Source organism: Linepithema humile, chromosome 7 (assembly GCF_040581485.1).
Source record: "Linepithema humile isolate Giens D197 chromosome 7, Lhum_UNIL_v1.0, whole genome shotgun sequence".
Classification (NCBI taxonomy): domain Eukaryota; kingdom Metazoa; phylum Arthropoda; class Insecta; order Hymenoptera; family Formicidae; genus Linepithema; species Linepithema humile.
In genome coordinates this window covers 13,785,432-13,797,961 of record NC_090134.1, presented here as the reverse complement: position 1 = coordinate 13,797,961, position 12,530 = coordinate 13,785,432, and the positions used below count along the sequence as shown (strand labels likewise).

The window sequence follows — 12,530 nt, the reverse complement described above, 5'->3', positions numbered from 1 at the left end:
AGTACACATGTACTGCTTTTATCAAATACTATACCAGCACAATTGTTATAACAAAAGCGGTATTACCACAAGAGCGTTTCAGACACATAACCACACGAGCATGATATAAAGTTATGTACCGAAATCGAACCGGAAAAACATCGCGAGAATGTTTCTGCACGCGTACGCCGTATTTATCGGATACAATATTAGCATGTTTTAACAAAAGCGATTTTACGACAAAAGCACATCAAACACTTAACGACACGCGCACAGGTAGAAAACTGTAGACAGGGTGAGAAGAAGCGCGGGAACGTGTATGCGCATGCACGGTTTATTACGGGTGCGTTCCACTTAACGCCCGCAACGACCGCGACCACGACTGCAAAATTGCGCGTTCCACTGGCCTAGTTTACACCGATTGTTTAGTACGCGTATCAAATACTAAATCTGCTTCTCCGATAGGTATAAATCGTTTAGTGTAAAATTTACACCAATCAAAGAAGCTGATTTAGTGCTTGGTCCGCGTACTAAATAATCGGTGTAAACTAAGCCAATAGCTCGCAAATGTTGCAAGCGAAAATTTTAGTGGAACGCATTAGACGACCACGGCATCTTCTGATAAATTTACTTCTATAACTGTGTCGCTTTCAGTATTGTAAAAAAGAATTATTTGCGACGACATTGTCAAACACTGTCAAACACCACGAACATTCTAGTTTAAAAACACGCGCGAAAATAGCTAAGATTACGACGACCCACGTTTGAACCACGGACGTCGTGAGCTCGACGCGGTCGCAATGACGTCATTCTATGACGTTTCAAGCGTGACCACAAAGTATTATAAAGCAATGAAATTAACATGTAGTTTACTGTAGCAGCGCCAAGTTTTTTTGCGTTTTTTAATAAATATCTTTTTATTTTGATTAAATTTTTTATATTTTTTTATTTTTTAATTAAATATTTTTATTTTTTAAATATTTTAGTCCCACTTGGTGCCATTTCCTGATATCATATTTTTTTGTAGAAAGTATATATAATAGCTTTTTTGAAAATTTTAATATATACAAGTTTTTTTTTAAAGGTTTTAATATATCTCTTGATAATATATATGACAGGTTTTTTTGAAAGGTTTAATATATACGACAATTTTTTGAAAGATAAAACAATACGGTTCTGTTTTAGTTGTGACAAGATTAGAAGTTACGTACCGCGGAAAAATCGCGAAAATCGAGCACATTGTATGTACTGCATTTATCACATACAAGGCGAGCACGGTAGTTATAAGAAAAGCGGTATTACGACTAGAACATTTCAGGCACATATATCGCAAACAAATATTGCTTCTTCCTAATTGGTCAATTCCCAATCTTCAATCTTTAATCTCAATCTTCAATGCGTCGTCTGATACGGGCTTTATGGAAGTATTGTAAATTGATTAGCTACCGCGTTGTCTTTTGCCGCGCGGCAAGCGTTGTCGTTTTGTGTGCAAGAGTCAATAAATATGGTTTGTTCGTATCGCGTGCCCCAACATGTTCCTACTTGCTTAAATGCGCTTCAATTTATTTGTTCAATCAATTGAAACGCGTTAATCAATTAGAAGCGGGTAAGAGCGTGTTAAAGCATGTAAGAACATTCCGACGCAAACAAACCTAAAAGATGTGGCTTTGTGGTTTGCTACAACAATAATATAACGCAAAAATGATGATTTCTTAGCAAGGGGAGAATAAAGTATAAACTATTTACTAATGCAGCCAATTCAGCCAAAAAAAACAGACCTTATGAAATTGGCCATGCAACGCATGGTCTATATATTATTACGTCTATGGGTTACGTATTCCCGAGTCCAGAATCCAGAATATGACATTGTTGTAGCATGTGTTGTATATTGCTTCTGTAGTATTTTCGCTCGTCGTTTTCGCTTTTGTTGTTTAATTTTCATTTTGTTTTATATATTAGTTGTCAGATATGTCATTTTATGGCTTAAAACAACGTAGGTACTTTATATTATTCATAAAATTTTATATTTTATAACACATTATATAGTATATTGATTAATATTATTTCATAAAATAATACACCAAAAATGTTTCAGAAAATGTGCAGAAAGCTTGTCGAAAACCCAATTGCGATGATTTGGATTGTGGCTTTGTTCACTCATATAAATATTGTTATGAATACCAAAATACAAAGTGTTCTAGACAGAATTGCCCGTACCTACATTGCACCAGCGTCGAGCAATTTCGATACACAGTGACGGGTAAAGCAACAGACAATTTAAAAAGAGAAGTTGGCCGAACGTTACAAAGCGTGAACATATGCGGCGATTTAAAAAAAAATGTATGTAAACGAGCGATTTGTAATCGTCGACATATTCGTCCTGATACACAGCCGCTTGAGTGTCCGATATGTCGAGAAACAATTACAATGAAAACTTTTGGTGCTGCGACGTGCGGACATATATTTTGTTACAACTGTGCCTTACAATTTATAAGTAATGACGAAAAAATAATTATACAATGTCCAATGTGTAGGTTACATGTAACGTACAGAGAATTTATATAAACTTTAAGTACATTCTTTTATTGCTATTATTTTCTTACTATTTACTATTATTGTTTTTTGTTTACTTACATGTTTACTACATTTTTGTTTACTTCTACTATTTACTTACTTTACTTGTTTGTATTTTTATTACATTTTCTTTCTTTTACTTTACAATCTTTATCTTATTTTACCAATTATACCTATTATTTACATGTATTCATCTATTGCATTTAATCGACTAGTTCTTATATAATATTTATTTCATATTAAATTTTTCACTATCTAAATACTTAAATTGGCTCTTTGTTTCTTATTGCACTCCTATTTCCTTCTACTTCTATTCTGTATGTTACCCTTACTCTTTCTCTTTCTTAAAATTCCTCTTCTTATCCTCTTCTTATCCTAATTCTATTGTTTTGTCTTTAATTTTTCCTTTTTTTCTTTTTCTTTCCATTTTAGCCTATTTAGAATCTTTCCCTTTACCTTATCTAACTCATCACTCCAAACCAAGTAAGAGACTGACTATGAAATTTAGGCGAAAATCAAAGGTAAGACATAAGAATGTGTTCTATGTACACTGAATAAAAATTAATCTGAAACAGATTATATTGATACACAGATTAGGAAGTGAACAAAAAGCAAAAGTAACCTTGCGATAACTCTGGAAGTTTTTTATTTCTTTATACAATGAAATTTTATTATTTTTTTCATACTCACATAATGTAACTTTAACTCTTATGTTATGCATTTAACTAAACATTGAAGAAATTATTCTTTATTGTTATCTAATTCTGTATTTCTTTATCTAGAACCATAACAATAAGATGCTTTTTGCATATTTCAAATATCTTGTTTCGTAAATATTAAATTTGAATACAAAGATTTAGACGTAAAGTTTTTATAAGATTTGTGCAGTATCAAAAAACTTATGCTTTGAATATACAAAACATCTTTTGAATAGATATAATATATATTACTGTATTGTATTCTTAATTTTTATATTAAATAATACAAAGAAAATAATACAATAAGAAAAAAATAGTTTAGATATGATATGTAGAACATATATTCTCAATATTATATATTTCTTTTGAATATTTAATTTGTGCAAATAACTGTTTCTTACATAAACAGTATATACAAAGTACATAAACGCAAAAAAAGGACAAAAATAGTATTGATAAAAGATTATACTTGAAGTTCATATAAATTTTTTGTACTTTACGTGTAGCTCACATATTCGACATTTTATGCTAATTCCTTCCTCATCAGGACTTATAAATTGTAAGGCACAGTTATAACAAAATATATGTCCGCAAGTCGCCGCACCAAAAGTTTTTGTTACAATTGTTTCTTGACATATCGGACACTCAAGCGGCTGTGTATCATGACGAATATGTCGACGATTACAAATCGCTCGTTTACATAAATTTTTTTTGAAATCGCCGCATATGTTCACACTTTGTAACGTTCGGCCAACTTCTCTTTTTAGATTGTTTGTCGCTTTACCCGTCACTGTGTATCGAAATTGCTCAATGCTAGTGCAATGTAGGTACGGGCAATTCTGTCTGGGACACTTTGTATTTTGGTATTCATAACAGTATTTATATGAGTGAACAAAGCCACAATTCAAATCAGCGCAATTCGGTTTTGGACAGAAAGCTTTCTGCAAGACATTTTCTGAAAAATTTTTGGTGTATTATTTTATGAAGTAACATAAATCACTATATAATGTGTTATAAAATATAAAATTTTATGAATAATATAAAAGCTATAATTACCTTGTTTTAAGCCATAAAATGACATATCTAACACCTAATATATAAAACAAAATAAAAATAAAATATATTTCCGAAATATTCTCACAATATTTGCACAAAAGCAAAAAAACGACAATAATTAATAACGAAAACAATAAGAGCGAAAACAACAAAAGCGAAAACGACAAGAGCGAAAATGTTATATCAACAATATGCAACATACGCTACAATATGTCATATTCCGGTAGCACCATAGACGTAATATAGACCACGCGTTGCATAGCCAATTTTATAAGTTTGTTCTTTTTGGCTGAATTGGCTGCATTAGTACACAGTTAATAATTTTTTTCTCTTCTTGCTAAAGGCCATTGCACGTAAAAAAATTTTAGCATTATCCGTAAGAAATAAACGAATCGACCAATCATAGTGAGCAATAACGCGAGCGCAATCTTAATTGCTCAGTGTGATTGGTTGATTTGCTTATTTTTTACGATTAATACTAAAACCTTTTTTGTGTGCAATAACCTTTGAGAAATCATCATTTTTGCGTTATATTATTGTTGCAGCAAACTACGAAGAGCCATCTTTTAGGTTTGTTCGCATCGCAATGTTTTTACATGCTCTAACACGCTCTTACCCGCTTCCAATTGGTTAACGCGTTCCAATTGATTGAACAAACAAATTAAAGCGCATTTGAGCGAGTAAAAACATGTTGGGGCACGCGATACGAACAAACGATATTTATTGACTTTTGCACACAAAACGGCAACGCTTGCCGCGCGACAAAAGACAAAGCGATAGCTAATCAATTTACAATATTTCCATAAGAGCGATTATCACGGTTCGGTTATCACGTCGCTTCTTGCTGCACAGCAAGCGTTAGAGCTTATCCAGACAAACTTACATTGTCGCATAAACATATGCATAAGAAAATTGATTGGTCCATTTCCTTATGCATTTGCTTATGGACCAATCAATTTCCTTATGCATATGTTTATGCGACTATGCAAGTTTGTCTGGATAGGCCTTTACTGCGTCCTGTGTGCAGAAGCTATATTTCTGCTTTCAATAAAATATCATTTATTTGCTACTATAGTGAAACTTAGCAGTTTCCTATAACATTGACATAACTCAAATATAATGATTTCTTAGCAAAGGGAGAAAAAAAGTATAAACTGTGTATTAATACAACCAGTTCTGCCAAAGGAACAGACTTTAAGTGCATGTCAGACTAAAGATTAAAAAATTGTGATTATGAATTGGAGATTGTAATTTGATTAATTAGTATAAAGCAACCTAATACTGTTATACAGGGTGTCCCAGACTTACCGTATCACCCGTTAATGGCAGATTCCTGAGGTCATTTGGAGACGAAAATCTTAATACCAAAATGTCGAGGCTACTATAGTATTTGAATGGGAAAGGCTTAAAGTTTACCAATCAGCTTGTCAGAATTTCGCGCGCTCAGGGACATCGCATTTCGAAAGAACCCTTGCACAACACTTTATTCAATACGTTTTATTTACTTCACTCAGCTCTTATTATTTCTTTATACTAATTGGCTAAATTACAATTTCTAATTCGCAATTTCAATCTTCTAATCTTTAGTCTGATACGGGCTTTATGAAATCGACCATGCAACGCGTGGTCTATATATTATAATGTTCATAGTACTATCGGCATGCAACTTTGGTATAGGTTATATTTGCTTGTGTCGTACATTTCGCTATTGTCGTTATTTTCTGTCTATTATTATTTTTGCTATTGTCGTTCTTTTATTCCAAAAATATAAGTTTTAATTGCAAAAATGATTTGTCGTGATTATATGATACGCGTGTGTTATAGAAAGCCTTGTAAAATGTATCATAAAATCATAGCCTGTAATAACGAATCATGCAACGGCAATAGAGTGTGCAAATTTGTACATCTAATGGAAGATGAAATAATTGAAATTAATAATAATATACGATCGTTTCGTGAAACGGTGTACAATGAAATGAAACGTTTAGCTTTCATTTTAAGAGAATCTTATCCTACAGAATTAAGAGTACACACCTGCTCATTATATATGCTGGGAGAGTGTGTGTGGCCGTGCTTATCATGCGGAACAATTTCCAACAACAGTAAGTCTTCTTTAACTGTTTAAAAATTTTAATTATTAATTTAAATTATTATGATAAATTAAACGTATTTTTAATTTCAGTAAATACTCCCCCAGTATGTAGCAAATGTTACATAATATTAAATAGGGATATAGAAGCATTGAATTGTGGCCATGTATATTGCAAGTATTGCATGGAACGACTGCAATTTCGCATAGATGGTGCCTTGCCAGCATATAATTGCGTAAAATGTCATATGTGGGAAATGTTTATCACGTTATGTAAGTATGAAGAAAATAAATTTCTCTTTATCTCTATTTTTAACAACGTATCGCTAATTTGCAACAACAGTGACTCAACAATTTGTCACAACAGTGATATAATTAAGAAGTAATGATTTTCCAGAAAATAAGTTTCAATGTTACAATTTATTATAATTTTTATATTACAGTGAAGCAACTTTCTCATAGAGATATTTAATATTTCACTTTTGTTCTACTAGTAACAAGCAAAATCTGTTCTTTTCTATATGAGTGACTCAAAGTTAGCAAATTTTGAATTATGTCATTGTTGCAGCAAATGAGCGATATATGAAAAATGGAATTGGAAGCTTATGCTTTTTGTATATCTTGAAAAAATTTTTTTTGCTATATATATTCATCATATGTTAAAAAAATGTTAAACTTGTACTTATGTTCTGTACATTGCCAAAGAGTATTTCAATTTTAAAAAAATATTCATTTTTAACATTTTTTAAATAGATTATGTTAAAAGCAACACATTTAATTTTATTTTTATTATTTTATTTAAGAAAATCTATTTTAAAAAGTATAAATTTATATATTCTAATAAAGATAAAATATGTTTACAGATGGAACAGAAGAAACAATTTAAACATAGAAGAAAAGATGGAAATATTTATATTTACTTTTATATTTGGTATATAACGCATTTAATCAAATATTAAAAATTATTTCTTATTAAGGGAAAAAATTAGTAAAAACATACCGTATCTATAAGACTGACTTAAAAACGCATTATCTGCATAGCTTTTTCGAAATTCTTTTGGGCGTATATATAACAAAAAAAATGAGCCGGCATCTCGATGTTACAATAATTTAACAACCAATGTAGGACTAGCTTTGCAGTACATTGGTCGCATTTAGCAGAGTCAACAGTTGAAACACAGTAATCAGTAAATATTATTTGTGATTGCAATATACTATTTGATATACAACTGTTATATCTGCTAAATGTGACTAATAATATTGAAAAATGAATATCGGTCTAAGCATGTAATCAGTGATGCCAATTTGAGCTCGCTGGTACCATGGGTATCCCCTCCACTACGGTACCAATGGTACCAGCGAGCTCGAATTGGCATCACTGCATGTAATAAATGCGTATATGAGCATGCACGCTAATTTCCCACTTTTCTTTGTGCGCAAGCCGCAAGAGGGGAGAACCTTCGGAGCCACGCCATATTTGTGCGCTTTTTGCCATGCCATGTACAATGGGCGCGTTCAGCAGAACATGGTTGCGTTCCGTTTCGCACATTATGCGCACGAATTACATAGAAAACGTTCCGTTTCACTCAATGCGCGCATGAACAGCGCTTAGAATTCCCTAGATTCCCACCACCTGCAGCGCATAATACACGCATCAGCTACCTCAAGTTTGAGTTGCAGCAGCTTATGCGTTCCATGCGATTGCGTAATTGCATATGGCGATTGATAGCGATATTATAAAAAGTGTCAAAATAGGAAGAGTCATAATGGAAGAGTCATTGATCGAATTCCCAGTCTTCATTGAAGAAACGCAGAGTATCATTACATTTATTGTGGAATCCATTTTGATTTTCCGCTTCTAATGCGTTCAATATCGTTCCGTTTCAAAGCATGTATCATGCGCATAATGAAACGAAACGCAGCCAATGCGCTAAGCATTAGCGATGCGAACGATGCGTGCTATGCGCAAAACGGAACGCAACCCAAATCGCTTGGTAGCAATCGAACGTGATTGGCTCTTACTTTTAGAACCAACAAATCAACGTTAAGTGATGACTAGACGACAATTCAGCAGTTGTTCTGCTGAACGCGGCCAATTTTCCACGAGTTGTTACATGTCTGATGTGCTTTTGTCGTAAAATCGCTTTTGTTATAACGTGCCAACGTTGTATCTGATAAATGCAGCGTATGCGTGCATGTTTCTTGCGATGTTTTTTCGCGGTACATAACCTTAAATCTATATTATATATTATATATATATTATGCTCGCGTATGTCGTTATATGTGCTTGAGATGCTCTTGTCGTAATACCGCTTTTGTTATAATTACCGTGCTCGTGTTGTAACTCTAAGTTACAGAAGAATATCAAATATACCGAAATATTTTTTTACATTGTTTTTATCCAAGCGTATTTTTGCCTGTTGTCAACATTCCGTTACAAATGTAAGTAAAATAGTACTTAAAGAAAAAACTTTTTACTTGCTATGTATTAATGTATTCAATTCTAGTTTGAAGTATCACGTACATATTCATAAACAATAACTTTTTCTTAAGAAATTAGTTTTGCCGTTATATATACAAATGAAAAAGTTAACAAATATATCGGTTGCCTACAGACTGTAAATTTGTGGACTACATTATTTGATTACGATGAGTTGACAATTAATATGCGCCAGCAAGAAGATGAGTCTTATCGTGAATTATTGTCAAGAATTCGTATTGGTTTATTAACAAAGTCTGATTATGAAATTTTGGAAAATAGGAAAATATCTTTTACAGAAGATTCCTTCGAATCTAGATTAAATGAATTATGTGATTTTATTAACAATTTGCCATCAGATACCGTTTGTTTATTGCCCACTTGTCACATGTGTGACGTTTTGAATGCTGCAATGTTAAGTCGTATTGCTTCGAAAGAAATATTATTAATTGCTGAAGATACAATCGAATGTATTCCATATATAAAAAAGAAAATATTAAAAGTGTTGGAAAATAATGATGATGATAATTCTAAAACAGCTGGGCTTTCGAAACAAATTGTTATAAAAATTGGGGCAAAAGTTATGATAAGGCGTAATATTGATGCTAGTTTGGGTCTTGTTAATGGTACAATTGCTAAAGTCATTTCAGTTGTACAAGATATTTCTAACGGTTATATAGAAAAAATTAAGCTTCTTTTGCCATCAGGTTTAGAATAATTAATCAAAAAGAGTAAATGTCAAATTTGCGGTGATGGAGAAAGCATATGTTATTCGAAAACAATTTCCATTGTGTCTAAGTTACGGAATTACTGTTCATAAAAGCCAAGGCCTGAGTTTGCAGAATGCTATTATGGACATAGGTAATTCTGTATTTAGTCACGGCCAAGTTTATGTTGCATTGTCACGAGTAACATCTTCAGATGGATTGCATTTGATCAATTTTGACCCTTCATCTATAGAAGCTAGTGAAGAAGCTATTGTTGAATATAATCGATTAAAACGAATACACAAATCCAAAACAGATATAATTTCTGTTTCAAAAGAAAAGTATCGTAAAATAAAAGATATTTTATGGGTACAACCCAAAATAATTAGTTCTGTTCAAGAATCACATAAAAAAGTTCGGAAAAATATTACTTGGGTCACGCATGGTTTTCAAAATATAGATAAGGGTTCGTGTTATGCAAATGCAGTATTGCAATGCTTTTTACATTTAAATGTTATTAGAAAACTAATATTTGAGTATGATAAATTAAGTATTTTAGGTATTTTAATAAATCAATATGAAAACAAACTGCCTAACTTGAATACATATGTAATACGACAAAGTTTAGGAGAATTTTTCTCCAAAAATGTTAAACGAGATGCATGTGAATTTCTTATAGCTCTTTGCACGAAATACGATTATATAAAAAATGTAGTTGAGCATCAAGTCACTTCCATTAAACGATGTAAAAATTGTCATAATACGACGACTATTGTTAATAAAAATATCCTTCTTTCAATTCCTGTTAATAAACGGAAGAAAAAAAGTTTTGATCTTAATGAATTATTAAATGTAACATTTTCTCGTTGGTGTCAATTACACAACGAATCATGTGAAAATTGTACAGGAAATGACATATTATGTAAAAGTGAATTAATATTAACCGGAGATATAATTGTCATGCATTTAATAGCAATTCAAGACGGTATATCAACAAAAACAGATAAGTTTACTTTACGTGCTATCCCAACAACTAAAATAAATATTGCTGGACAATTCTACAAAGTTATGAGTGCTATATTCCATCATGGATCATGTATCGAAAATGGTCATTACACAAGTATATGTAGAGAAGAAATGTCAAATACTTGGATTGAAGCTGACGATGCGCAAATTAGAAAAAGACAATGGCCTAGAGGCGCTAAAGATATCTGTATCATTTTCTTACAGAAAATTGATAAGTAATTGGTGGTATTATTTGATCATATCTTTTGATAATAAATGGTAAAAAGAATTGTCATATATAATCAAATATTTTATTAAAATATGTTCACTGATGACGAAAATCTTTATAGATAATCAAATATATGTAAAAAAAAAGAAAATAAAGAAAGTTAAGCCAATGACGCTTAATTAGACAAATACAATGGCCTAGAAACGATTTGTTTGATATTTACATAATTATATATAACTTTGTATTATTACAACATTAATCAAAGAGGACCGTTTTATATGACGGGGGTGGTGGTGGGACTCTTTAGTAAAATCTAATTATTTCACAATTGTTTTGTTATTTCACTCTGAAATATCAATATAAAGTTTATATATTTAGTAATATTTTTACTGAAAAAAAGAAATGATATCCATTAATCAACAAATTACCTTTTTAAAAAAAGGTAAAAAAAAGGCGCCAAGTACACGCAAACCTTCCAAAAAAAAGTTGTTGTATACACGCAAACCTTCCAAAAAAAGTTGTTGTATATATAAACACGCAAACCTTACAAAAAAGTTGTATATTTTATTACTGAAAAAAAGAAATGATATCCATTAATCAACAAATTACCTTTTTAAAAAAAGGTAAAAAAAAGGCGCCAAGTACACGCAAACCTTCCAAAAAAAAGTTGTTGTATACACGCAAACCATCCAAAAAAAGTTGTTGTATATATAAACCTTACAAAAAAGTTTCAACAAATTACCTTTTTAAAAAAAGGTAAAGAAAAGGCGCCAAGTGCACGCAAATCTTCCAAAAAAAAGTTGTTGTATACACGCAAACCTTCCAAAAAAAGTTGTTGTATATATAAACCTTACAAAAAAGTTTCAACAAATTACCTTTTTAAAAAAAGGTAAAGAAAAGGCGCCAAGTGCACGCAAATCTTCCAAAAAAAAGTTGTTGTATACACGCAAACATTCCAAAAAAAGTTATTGTATACCAAAAAAAAGTTGTTTGTATACACGCAAACCTCCCAAAAAAAGTTGTTGTATATCTAAACCTTCCAAAAAATTTATCTTCCACAAAAAAATGTATATATATTAACAAATAACAAACCTTTCAAAAAAAGTTGTATATATAACCAAATCAAAAAAAGTTGTTGTATATATAACCAAATAAAAATTTGCTATATATTCTGCCTATAAAAGAGGTGATATCAGAAAATGACGCCAAGTTTAAATAAAAAACCTTTCAAAAAAACTTGTATGTATATATTTTAAAAAAAGTTGTATATACCAAATAAAAATTCGCTATATATTCTGCCTATAAAAGAGGTGATATCAGAAAATGACGCCAAGTTTAAATAAAAAACCTTTCAAAAAAACTTGTATGTATATATTTAAAAAAGTTGTATATACCAAATAAAAATTCGCTATATATTCTGCCTATAAAAGAGGTGATATCAGAAAATGACGCCAAGTTTAAATAAAAAACCTTTCAAAAAAACTTGTATGTATATATTTAAAAAAAGTTGTATATACCAAATAAAAATTCGCTATATATTCTGCCTATAAAAGAGGTGATATCAGAAAATGACGCCAAGTTTAAATAAAAAATCTTTCAAAAAAACTTGTATGTATATATCTTTAAAAAAGTTGTATATACCAAATAAAAATTCGCTATATATTCTGCCTATAAAAGAGGTGATATCATCAGAAAATGACGCCAAGTTTAAATA

At 31.1% G+C, this 12,530-nt stretch overlaps 1 long non-coding RNA gene across 1 annotated transcript; it reads left to right on the top strand.

The window, feature by feature from the left end:
* Positions 1–6,268: 6,268 nt before the first annotated feature.
* LOC137000973 (uncharacterized) lies at positions 6,269–9,377 on the top strand. The gene is made up of 3 exons (XR_010891109.1): positions 6,269–6,409; positions 6,490–6,669; positions 7,260–9,377. It is a non-coding gene; the product is annotated as an uncharacterized lncRNA (long non-coding RNA).
* Positions 9,378–12,530: the final 3,153 nt, after the last annotated feature.